Genomic DNA, 10839 nt, shown 5'->3' with positions numbered 1-10839 from the left:
ACTTAATTACAACTCCACCTTCCTTGCTGGCAGATAAAAAATGGTTGTCCTCAAACTTAATATCCAATCCCTCAAGAAATCCTATCAGCTTGAAGTTTAAAATAAATCCAGCTTCTGGCCACTTCTCACCATTTCCACTTCCAGTTCCCACCACCATCTCAGACATAGCCGCCACCATCTCTGGCCAGAATTCCTGCCATAGTTTCTTAACAAATTTTGCAGTTCATTTTTGTTCCCTTACAATCTAATCTCCTTGAACCAGTCAGTATTAAATCTCTAAACATGGAAGTCCAATCATAACATCCCTGCTCAAAAGCCCCTAAATGTCTCTCATTCTTGGTCAGGGTAAAGCTGATGTACTTACAATGCTTACCAGGCCTTTAGTGATCTGGGTTGTATTACCACTTTGACTTCTCTAGTCCCATGTTCCTCTAAGATGTTAGGTGTGTTTTTCCTGCCTTAGGGCTTCCTTGTCACCATTCTCCTTGCCTGCTATGCTGTTCCACTAATTTTCACATGATTCACCTTGTTCAAGTCTTCTTCAAGCCACCTGCCCTCTGGCTCACCAGGTTTTGCACTTATTCTAACCTGCCATTCCACAGAGCCCCTTTCTGCATTTCCAATATCCACAGGTAGGTCCGGCCATGGTCGACTCTCCTCCTTTAATGACCTTAAGAGCTATGGAGGTAGCAGCTCTTGGTAAGCAGCCTCTTCAAGTTTAGAGACAGCAGATAGTCCTTTTTCAGTGGTCTCTTCACGAATCTCTAGGAATTTACGTACAGTGTAAAGAGCTATGTATGTTGCATTCTCTAAGAATTACTTGTTTTGCAGAACTGATGACACAGAATCCAACAGAAGACATTGACCTCTCCTTTGCCGGCTGAAGTCCATTTCTGTAGCAACTGTGCAGGGAACCCCTCAGCTGCTATTTGATAGCAGCTCTTATACTTAGGTCCTGCCGTGTAAATGATGAAATGGGTGGCTATATTAAATCCTCTTGTCAATTTGCATCACTTGTTCAGCAACCTTGAAGTTTTTGGAGTTCCTCTTTCAAATCAGGCCCCACAGATAGGGAAACAGTTTCTGACAAAGGATTCTTACCTGTGAGACATTCATTGATGGTGTTCACAATGGTTATATAGATTGGTAATGCCCCGTCTCTTTGCCAAAGTAGCACTTTTTCACTGACATCCCTATTATTAGAAAAAAAAAAGTGATTTAATGGCATCTTTCTGAAATGTTTCAGTTGCAGTATTAGAAGCACTTAATTCATCTCTACACAAGTGGCCAGCTTTCTGTACCTATCTACATCCACAAACTGGAAAGATGCACCTATGGGATCTAGGGAATGGAAACTTCAGCTTGTTTTTGTTTTTGTTTTTTTTCCAACTTCCTCCACAGTTCAGTATTCACTGGAGACTTTCAAGCATTCTGGTGGTCTCATCTGGTGGCAAGCAAGGCAGGTGGATCTCCTTATGGAAAGTGACCAAGCATGTCTATGTGTCTCTCACATAATAAAAGCTCAATAATTATTTTAATTACTTTTTGTAATTCTCGCTTAACATCTATATAAAATCATATGGTTGTACTTCTCATACTTTATTATAATTGCCTGCTCACTTCCCAGAAACACTCCACTAAACTATTAGTTTCTTGAGGGCAAAGACTATGATGAGTTTGCATTCATTACCCCAGAATCTGTAAATGAATGGGTTGATTGAATGAAGCCCATATAAATTAGTCACAGGATTCTACATTACTGGACAATTTCAAGCATTGGGTGGATAATGATTCAGGAAGTTATTATAAAAGGAATTAGATGAAATGGCTCAATATCCACTCCTATGCCTTACATCTGTGAATGGCAGCAGTGTTACCTATCAAAATATATTTCATATTGTGAACACTGAAGTATTGCAAGAGTGGAAGTTATCAAAAATGATGTACTATTTTCAGGTTACTAGATGAATTAAGACAGAAAAATAGTCTAGTTATTTTAAGAAATTTTCAGCAATGGTTGAAATAAAAATGTTTTCTCTTACCTTTGTGTTATCCAGAAATATTAATTTATCACATATTACTTTCTTCAAGTACAGTAGTGTATCAACATTACCATGTAAAAAGAGAAATCAAGGATTGCATTAATTTAGGAAGTATAATTTTATAGGCACATTTATGTGTAAAAACATAAAGCTGTAAAAAATCCATAAAAACTTTTTATAAAAATAAAGCTATTCATAATTATAAATGGTTACAAAATTTAAGAAGAGGAACATGATCATAACTTCCCAGAGAATGATTTATCAATTTTCTAGGTATCTTGCAGGAGATTTCCTAATTTTTTCCCACTGTAGTTCTAAAATTTAAATCCAAGTTATATGGTATGTCTTATTCCCTAATGACAAAGCCTTAGATTATATGAAATGAAAATTTTTATGATATTAGAATGAATTCATATCAATATGAGGGTGGAGACATTTTCCATTTGTGCAATTTTTCCATTAAGTATATAGAGTAGGTTTCTCCCATTGGAAAGCAGTTGGTTAGATGTGGTTCTAGGTTGTCCATGTACCATGCAGAAATTTCTGCACTGATAGAGAATTCTTTCTGGTCCAGTAGGGTAGCCACTAGCCACAAGAGACTATTTAACACTTGAAATGTGGCTAGTGCAACTGAGGAACTGAGTTTTTAATTTAATTTAATTAAAATGTAATTTGAACCATATGGCATTAGTGGATACCCTATTGGACAGTGCATTTCTAAAGAAATTTCCTGAACTGGGCCAGAAGTTAATAGACATTTCTAATCTATCTCTATATTACATGTGAAAATACATTAACTGGTACGCTTCCTCACATATGGAACATGGTGCAAGATTAAAATTCTTTTCAAGATGTCATTTTAATAAATCTCAATTTCCTTGGAAAGAACCAGTGATGAAATTTAGATCCATGAAAATTAGGCTGCTTGCATTATAACTACTCATTATTTTGGCATGCAGAGTGTGACATGATGTAACCCTACATCATTACATGTGTTCATATATTTATATTATGTCATCAGTTTGAATTGTTTACCTAAGAGAAACAGCTATTTTAAAAATGCAGATAAAGTAGTGACTTAAACACTCTGTTGGCATCCATTCTATTACTACACAGGTGCCACTTTCTGTAATTTCATAAATGTAAACGTAAATGATGAAAACAAAAATGTGTTGGGAAAGAATATGACATAAAATTGATTTTTAAAAAAGCATAAACTGCAATCCTGTGTTGCTAGAACTGATGTTTTCACAGGTGGGAAATAATGTTTACTAGATATTTTAGAACGTATTGTTATTGAAATTGAACTAGATAATATTTAAGTTTTGGAAGTATATGCACATTATCTCATTAGCCTCTTAAAGCAGGTGTCATTAAATGAATACACTTTGGAAAGTTAACTTACAAATGTTACTAATAAAATGTGTTAATATTGAGAAAACAGAATCCCAGTAATTTTACTATCATTTTATAGTCTCTATCTATGATATCTGTCATCATTTTGGATGTTCAAATAAGTAAATCTATCCCCCAAATAAGCAAATATGTCTGGGGACTTACTTCTGGGTATTTTGTCGTTAGACAGAAAAGACAGATTCTGTGATCTTAGATTTTTTTTTTTAAAGATTTTATTTATTTGACAGAGATAGAGACAGCCAGCGTGAGAGGGAACACAAGCAGGGGGAGTGGGAGAGGAAGAAGCAGGCTCACAGCAGAGAAGCCTGATGTGGGGCTCGATCCCACAACGCTGGGATCACGCCCTGAGCGGAAGGCAGACGCTTAACTGCTGTGCCACCCAGGCGCCCCTGTGATCTTAGATTTTAAGTTTATGCTCCAAACAGACATACATTTCATGGATAATATAAACAAAATCAATGACATTCTCTACCACTTAGCAACGCATTCTTTAGTGAAAATGGAATTACTTTTAAATATTATATTTTGAAAGACAAAGAAGAAGTTGAACCTGAGTAAATCCAAGTAATGCATATAGTTATTGAACTTCTCATAATACCTCTTATAAATACTTTCTTTTAACATGTTTTCTACTCTGTGTACTGTGATAAATTTTTGATACAATATAAAATAAAGTGCACATAAAATGCAATCATGAAATTAAAAAAAATATATAAAATGACAAGATTTTGGAAATTAAATATTCCAAGAACTTAGGCTAATGCAGTTACTGTAACTGAACATGAAATTTAGCTCAAAGTTTTCTACAAATAAAAATTTAAAAAAAATTAAAAGAAAGCCCCAAATGTCATATAGAGTGTTATAGATGGTTATGGTATTGTAATGAAAGGGGATGAATAATTTGACACTTATAATATTGTCCTTTATATTAAAATAAATGTGACAATAGAAACATGATTTTTCTCAAAACTGAATTCTAAAAGTAAATTATTAATAATCTTTATGAGCTTTGCATCGGAATCCGGGGATGTACTGTATGGTGACTAACATAATATAATAAAAAAATCATTAAAAAAATAAATAAAAAAATAATAATCTTTATGTGAGTCATATTGAACAACATGATGGGAGATTCCCTCAAAAGTGCTTTTGCAGAAGATGCAAGGACGTATTTCATGTAATCATTTCACTTGGATGTTTTATTCTAGGGAAATAGGTTAACGATGCCCAGGTATATGGATTTCTGGTTCTAAATTGATTTTTCATAAAGCTTAGATATTAGAAGAGAAATGTTTAGCTAGCAAGTGTCTCAGCCAACCTTTTTCAAATATACATTTTCTAAACTATACTTTCAACAGGAAGCTTGCAGGAGCCCAGGACCGAACTGTAATAAATGTATAAAAACAAATGTTGTATGTCAACAACATTAACGATTATTAACAATTCCTGTTCTTTGTGCAAACTGTGTGTCATAGCACAGTATTTACTTTGTATCAAAATTATACTTTATTCAAAAGAGAGGGGGAAAAAAGGAGTAGATCACAGAATCTATTCGAAACTGACTCAAGTATTTCCCGATTGGTAGTATGGAATCTGCTGGATTAACTGAAAATTTCTCACTTGGGAAGCTAGATCTCTACATCATAGAGCACACCCTAATTAATCTGTCTAGAAAAAAATTGAGAGCAGGTATTATTATCCACTTTGGACATTAAGTTAATAACTACTACACATTGGAATATCTAACATTTGCATGATTCTACAAGGATTTAATTAATATGTAATCCCAGGCCAATATTTGAATGACTACAGTATGTAGTAATTATAATCACATATCACTCTCTTTGACTTTTATTTTCTTTTTGGCTATTTAATGATTCATCTGGAATTTTTGATATAAAGATAAAAATCTTCTGGAAAAAAACAATCTCCTGGTATAGTATATGTGACTCTATGGACTCTAGGGAAGTTTGGCATCAAAAGCTATTTCTTGCATTTATTCATATTTTCCTCATTTGACAAAGGCTATGCTTTAAAGATTATTCATCTTTTGTTTATCTTAATATGAGTTATGTATTTCAACTTCTGTCTCTTTTGCAATAGGGATAACACTCAAATTCATGAAACTGCCATAAATTAACATTTGGATGCTTATTTCTCTGTGCATCAATATAATTGGATATATACATCAATTATATAACAATTATACTGAATTCTATTTGTTCATAAATTTGTCTTTTAACCTTAGCTGCTAACTGGAAGCAATTCGGAAGCTTTAAAAATACTGATGCCTCAACTCCCTCTAACCCAAGATTCTGATTTAATTGGTCTGGGGTCATATCCGAGCAGTAGTAATGTTCAAAACTCTCCCAGTGATGCTTATGTATGGCCAAGTTGAGAATTACTGCTCTCAACTGTAAGATTCTTAAGGGTAGGAGCCATGGCTTATTCATCCTTGTATTTGCTTAACACAGTGCCTGCCATATGTATTTAATTTCAGAACATATGTTACTGGATATTATCCAATAATAAAAACCCAATCATGTAGTTAACCTCACAAAGGTATTCGAAGGCTTTTTAAAAAGCCAAATTTTTGCTATTCTCAAGACTTTAGATTTTCCTCTCAGCAATTTTCATCTTCTTTCTTAGGATTAAAATTTATCTTTTTTTTTTCTTTTTTTGTCCTTCATGGACAAAACAGAAAACAAGAAAAATATGCTATCATGTTACCTACTGAACAAAAACTAAATATTGTGATTAATTTCTCTTACTAAAAAAAATCATCTGGCCTTTCCCTTTTCAGTATGATCTCTCTTGACTCCTCATTCCTTCAGTATTTACTTGACAATTAAATAAATTATGTTCCTAAATGTCATGTACACAAGATTGGCTTCCTTTAGAAATAAATTATTCTCTGTACAAGCATTTTGAACCCAAACCTCTCCTGAACATGATTTTAAATTAGTGGGTCTCAACCAAGGGCATTTGGCAATATCTGGGGACATTTTTTGGTTGTCACAACTTGGGGGAAGGGGAGTGTCACTGGAATCTAGTGGGTAGAAGCCAAGATGCTGTTAAACATTCCACAATGCACTGGACAGCTTTCACAATGAAGAATCATTGGTCCAAAATATCAATAGTACTGAGGTTGAGAAACAAATGCAAATTAAATACAAATGCAAATTAAAAATAATTCTTTTTAAATAAATTATATTATTTTTCCACAGTCTCCTTTCATTCTAAAGAAAAATCAATGATATGACCAAAATTTATGCTTGCCAGACGTGCTGAAGGTATCAGAAATAAAAAAAACAAAACATTCTACAGAAATGGAACTATGGAAGTGTGTCAAGAATTTCCACCATTGAAATAAAAAGTCCCTAGTGGCTTCATGTTTCACTTTAGTGAAATGTAAATTTCAAGGCCAGGCTTGCTCTAGATATGTTGTGGTATTTGTTGCCATTCGCCATTCTTTCACTCAATACACCTTCTGTTTTCAAGATGGTACCATTTTTCCCAGGCATTCATTCATTCATTCATTCATTCATTCACAAATCTTCCTTTATTGTCCTGGTGACCTCTATGCCTCCTTCATTGTTTGAGCTTGGAACCTTCCACTGATTCATCTACCAATAATCAATCTCCTAGCCATAGCCAATCTATAAAGCTTCCCATCAGAATTTAATGCGTTGAGTGGTACCTCTGGAGTGGATGGTATGGTGTGGCATTCATATCCCCCTTTCAAATGGAAGCACTCATTCCACAAGCTTCCAAGAGTGTTGGCTACTGACAGTTAATAGCTGCCTCTCTCTATGGGAATTGCCTTTGCAAAGGCAGTCTGCCTGGAGTGAACAGCATATGAAAGGCTACAAAAACCCAACCATTTTGCATTAATTTGGGACAATTTTGAAGCCTTTTTCCAGATTTAGGACTCCACATGGTATTGGCATTGGCTAATACTGCTATTGTAACTTAGCACAGTTCAACTTTTCTCTTTGCTGAATATTGGCACCCTCAGTTCCTTACAGGTGTCCTGGGATCATCCCCATTAAAATTCCTGCTTAAATGTCTCAATGTCATAGTATGTTTCCAGAAAAAATTGACCTAAGAAAATAATATCCTGGAATGGGATTTGGAAACTTATCATCCTTTGGTTTACTGGCACTGAGAATTTCATCACTTGTTGTAAGTGGAGTATTGATAGTTCCTGATGTGTAATAAGGTCAATTATTAAAGCTTCCTTTGTTTGTGAACAGGTATTAAATAACAACAGAAGGGAAGGCAATGGTCAGTGCAATACCTCAAGTGTTTGAGAGAAACAGAGGATCAATTGTAAAGGCTTTCAAGTTGGAAGAGTTTTAAGTGTATTAGATAAATAAAATAATAGGCTGAAGATGATTATTGACAATGTAAAACAAAGTATAAATGTCAAAGAAGTGCCTTGGTAGCGTATAAAGATATAGTCATGCCTGGCAGCCAGAAGGTAGAAGAAATGAAGAATCAGTCTCAGCACGTACCGAAAATGGAACTCTAGAGAAGGTAAAACTCTCAATCCCACACCAAGATTAGAACACTGATTTGGAAGGTGTGGGGTGCAAAGACTTGGAATAATTACATCTGGGATTGGTGCACTCAAGAATTTTAAAATGCCAGATCTTCCTGAATATTCTGGATCTAGAGCTCACTATCCTTATTAAAATCTAGCTTTCCTCTCTTGGTGAAGAAAATACAAAGAACTCTGTTTTGTAGTCCAACACAAACTTTTTTCAGGGTCTACCACCACCTCTCCTCCTGACAAATATACCAATAATAATATACCATCCAGGAAAATGCTGGGAGCTGTAGGTTCTAGCCAATATGAGGACACTGAAGACAGCTTGGAGAGTATATGGGACAGGGTATTAAAAATGATGGATTAAGGGGGATGGATAAGAAAGAGTTTATCCATATAAGGGCATTCTTCCATGATATAGCATTTGACATCCTGGCAAAGACTCAGAGAGATGACATTAATATGATACTAGAAAGTCTCTTAGAAGGTTGAATAAACCAATGGTCCACCCAAAGTGAAGTGCAAATACTGGCTGCCAAGGCAAACAGTGAATATGAAGTTGAAAGACTCAGAGAAGTGGGAATGCTAACATGGATTTATCTTATAAAACCAAAAACTCACTAGTTAATGATTGACTATAGGAGAGATCAAATCCCCAGTGAGGAAAGACTGCTATATATGGCAAGTCTATATAGCAATGATTTTTCCATCCTTCTCCAAAGGATTCATGACCATTTGCTTAAATAATTGCTTGTTTGGAAAGGGGAATACTCAAACATTAGAAGCACTATTAGACACGGAATCAAAGTTGACAAAAATACTCAAGGACCTGGAGTATCACTACACTTTCCATGTTAGAATAGAGACATAAAGGGTCAGGTAATAAACCCCTGTCCAGCTTGCAATAGGTAATAAATCTAGGTCCAGCTTGCAATGGGCCTACTTTGTTCATAGATCCACTCAGTAATCATTTCCCTGAGCTGCAAAATACAATTAAAATTGATATGCCTGCTCGACCTGTGTGGTAAGAGCTATCATAGAGGGGAAGGCACAGCAGAAGCCTCTGAAACCGCTACCCACCTTCAACAAACATATTAAAACAAAGCAGTGTTTCGTCTTGGGCACAATTAGAGATTAACAGCTCCTTTAAGGACTTAATACAGGTGTGGTAGTCCACATCACATCACTATTTAACTCGAGTCTATTCCTTAAACTCGAGTCTATTCCTTAAACTCGAGTCTATTCCAGCAAATGTATTGGAGGCCTTGGTGTGACACATGTACCGTAGAGAGTGAGACATAAGCCTTACGAAGATTAACCTTCAGAAATTCAGTTCACTAGGGTATGCCTGCTCATATCCTCCAAAGTAAAGGACCAATGACTGTATCTTGTGCCTTCCAGCACCAAGAAGGAAACACATTCCCTGGTAGACCTTTTTTGGAATCAGGCAACAGCACAATCCACAGCTGGAAGTACTCTTTATACCCTTTACCTGAAGATATGGATGGAGGGTAGTCGCATCTGAATTGGGTGGGGAACATGGAAGAGTTCCTCTACAAGTTAACATATAGTGCAAGCCCATGTGTAGGCCATATAGTCTGGCAGACCCTGGAGGTACCTGTGATAAGAAAATTACCACTTAGTGTTTATAGCAAGTCCCAATATGAAAACCACAATTTAAAGACCCAGGGTTTTTGAGAAGGAATGTGCTGTCTGTAATGGAGAACTATGCACCATTTGGAAACCAGCGTCTAGCCTATAATAAGTCTAGGCCACAATGGAGCATCTGATCATAAGACATCACATGACCATGTGGTCAGAGCTATACATTATGAGCTGGATTCTCAGACCAAAAGTTGATAAGAATTGGTGGGTCCAACAGCAATCCATCATAAGATAATAAATGTTATAGCCAGGACCTGGCATAAGGAGGGCCAGAAGGCACAAATAAGTTGTATGAGCAGGTGGCCCAGACCCCCATATCAAGCTCCACTGTTGCTCCAGTGCTTTTCACTCAGCTCACATGTATGACCACATGACAGACAACCATTTTGACTGACTGACAGAGCATGGAAGAGTCCTGCGGGATATGTTGGCTTAATATGTTAATATAAGCTGGAAATGAGTTGCTGTGGCCCTGTTTTCCCACAGAAGAGAAGCTCTGCAACAATGTGTTTGAGGTAAGAGTACATGTAGGATCATCAGCAGTAATGAATGTTTTGGCTGGTTAGTTAAGGCTCTAGAAGGAAAAGTATTAGAAGATTAGAGACAAGATCTAAAAAAGAGGCATGTGGATGGATACAGGAAAGTGAATACAAAGGTAAAAATTTTTGTATTACATATTAATGCTCACCAGAAGGCATTCAAGTGAAGAAAACCAAAAATTAACCACACAAGCACAATGACTTAGCCAGCCTCTATCACTGAGAAGAATAATGGGCTCATAGACAGAGTAGCCATGGTGGTAGGCATAGAGGCAATGCATGGGCTCAAAACTTGGTCTCTAAAAAAAACAAAAACAAAAGCAAAAAAACACTACTAGCCAAAGGTTTAGACAGAGTTTAGTCCCAATGATAGAGGAGACTGCTTTATCAAAGATTAGTTGCCCAAAGAGCCGAGGGTCCACTTCTGGGTTCTCTATTCTGTTCCATTGGTCTATGTGTCTGTTTTTGTGCCAGTACCATGCTGTCTTTGTGATCACAGTTTTGTAGAACAGCTCGAAATCCGGCATTGTGATGCCCCCAGCTTNAACAGCTCGAAATCCGGTGGAAAAAAGACAGTCTCTTCAATAAATGGTGCTGGGAAAATTGGACAGCTACATGCAAAAGA

The 10839-nt window shown here is 36.1% G+C and overlaps 1 pseudogene; it reads right to left on the bottom strand.

Annotated features, from left to right (window-relative positions):
* Positions 1–492: 492 nt before the first annotated feature.
* Positions 493–10839, bottom strand: part of LOC105236159 — a 39716-nt pseudogene continuing 29369 nt past the window's right edge.

This window comes from Ailuropoda melanoleuca, chromosome 2 (genome assembly GCF_002007445.2).
Source record: "Ailuropoda melanoleuca isolate Jingjing chromosome 2, ASM200744v2, whole genome shotgun sequence".
NCBI classification, from domain to species: Eukaryota; Metazoa; Chordata; class Mammalia; order Carnivora; family Ursidae; genus Ailuropoda; species Ailuropoda melanoleuca.
Note: the sequence above shows the minus strand (reverse complement) of the source record. Positions and strands in the feature narration are given on the sequence as shown.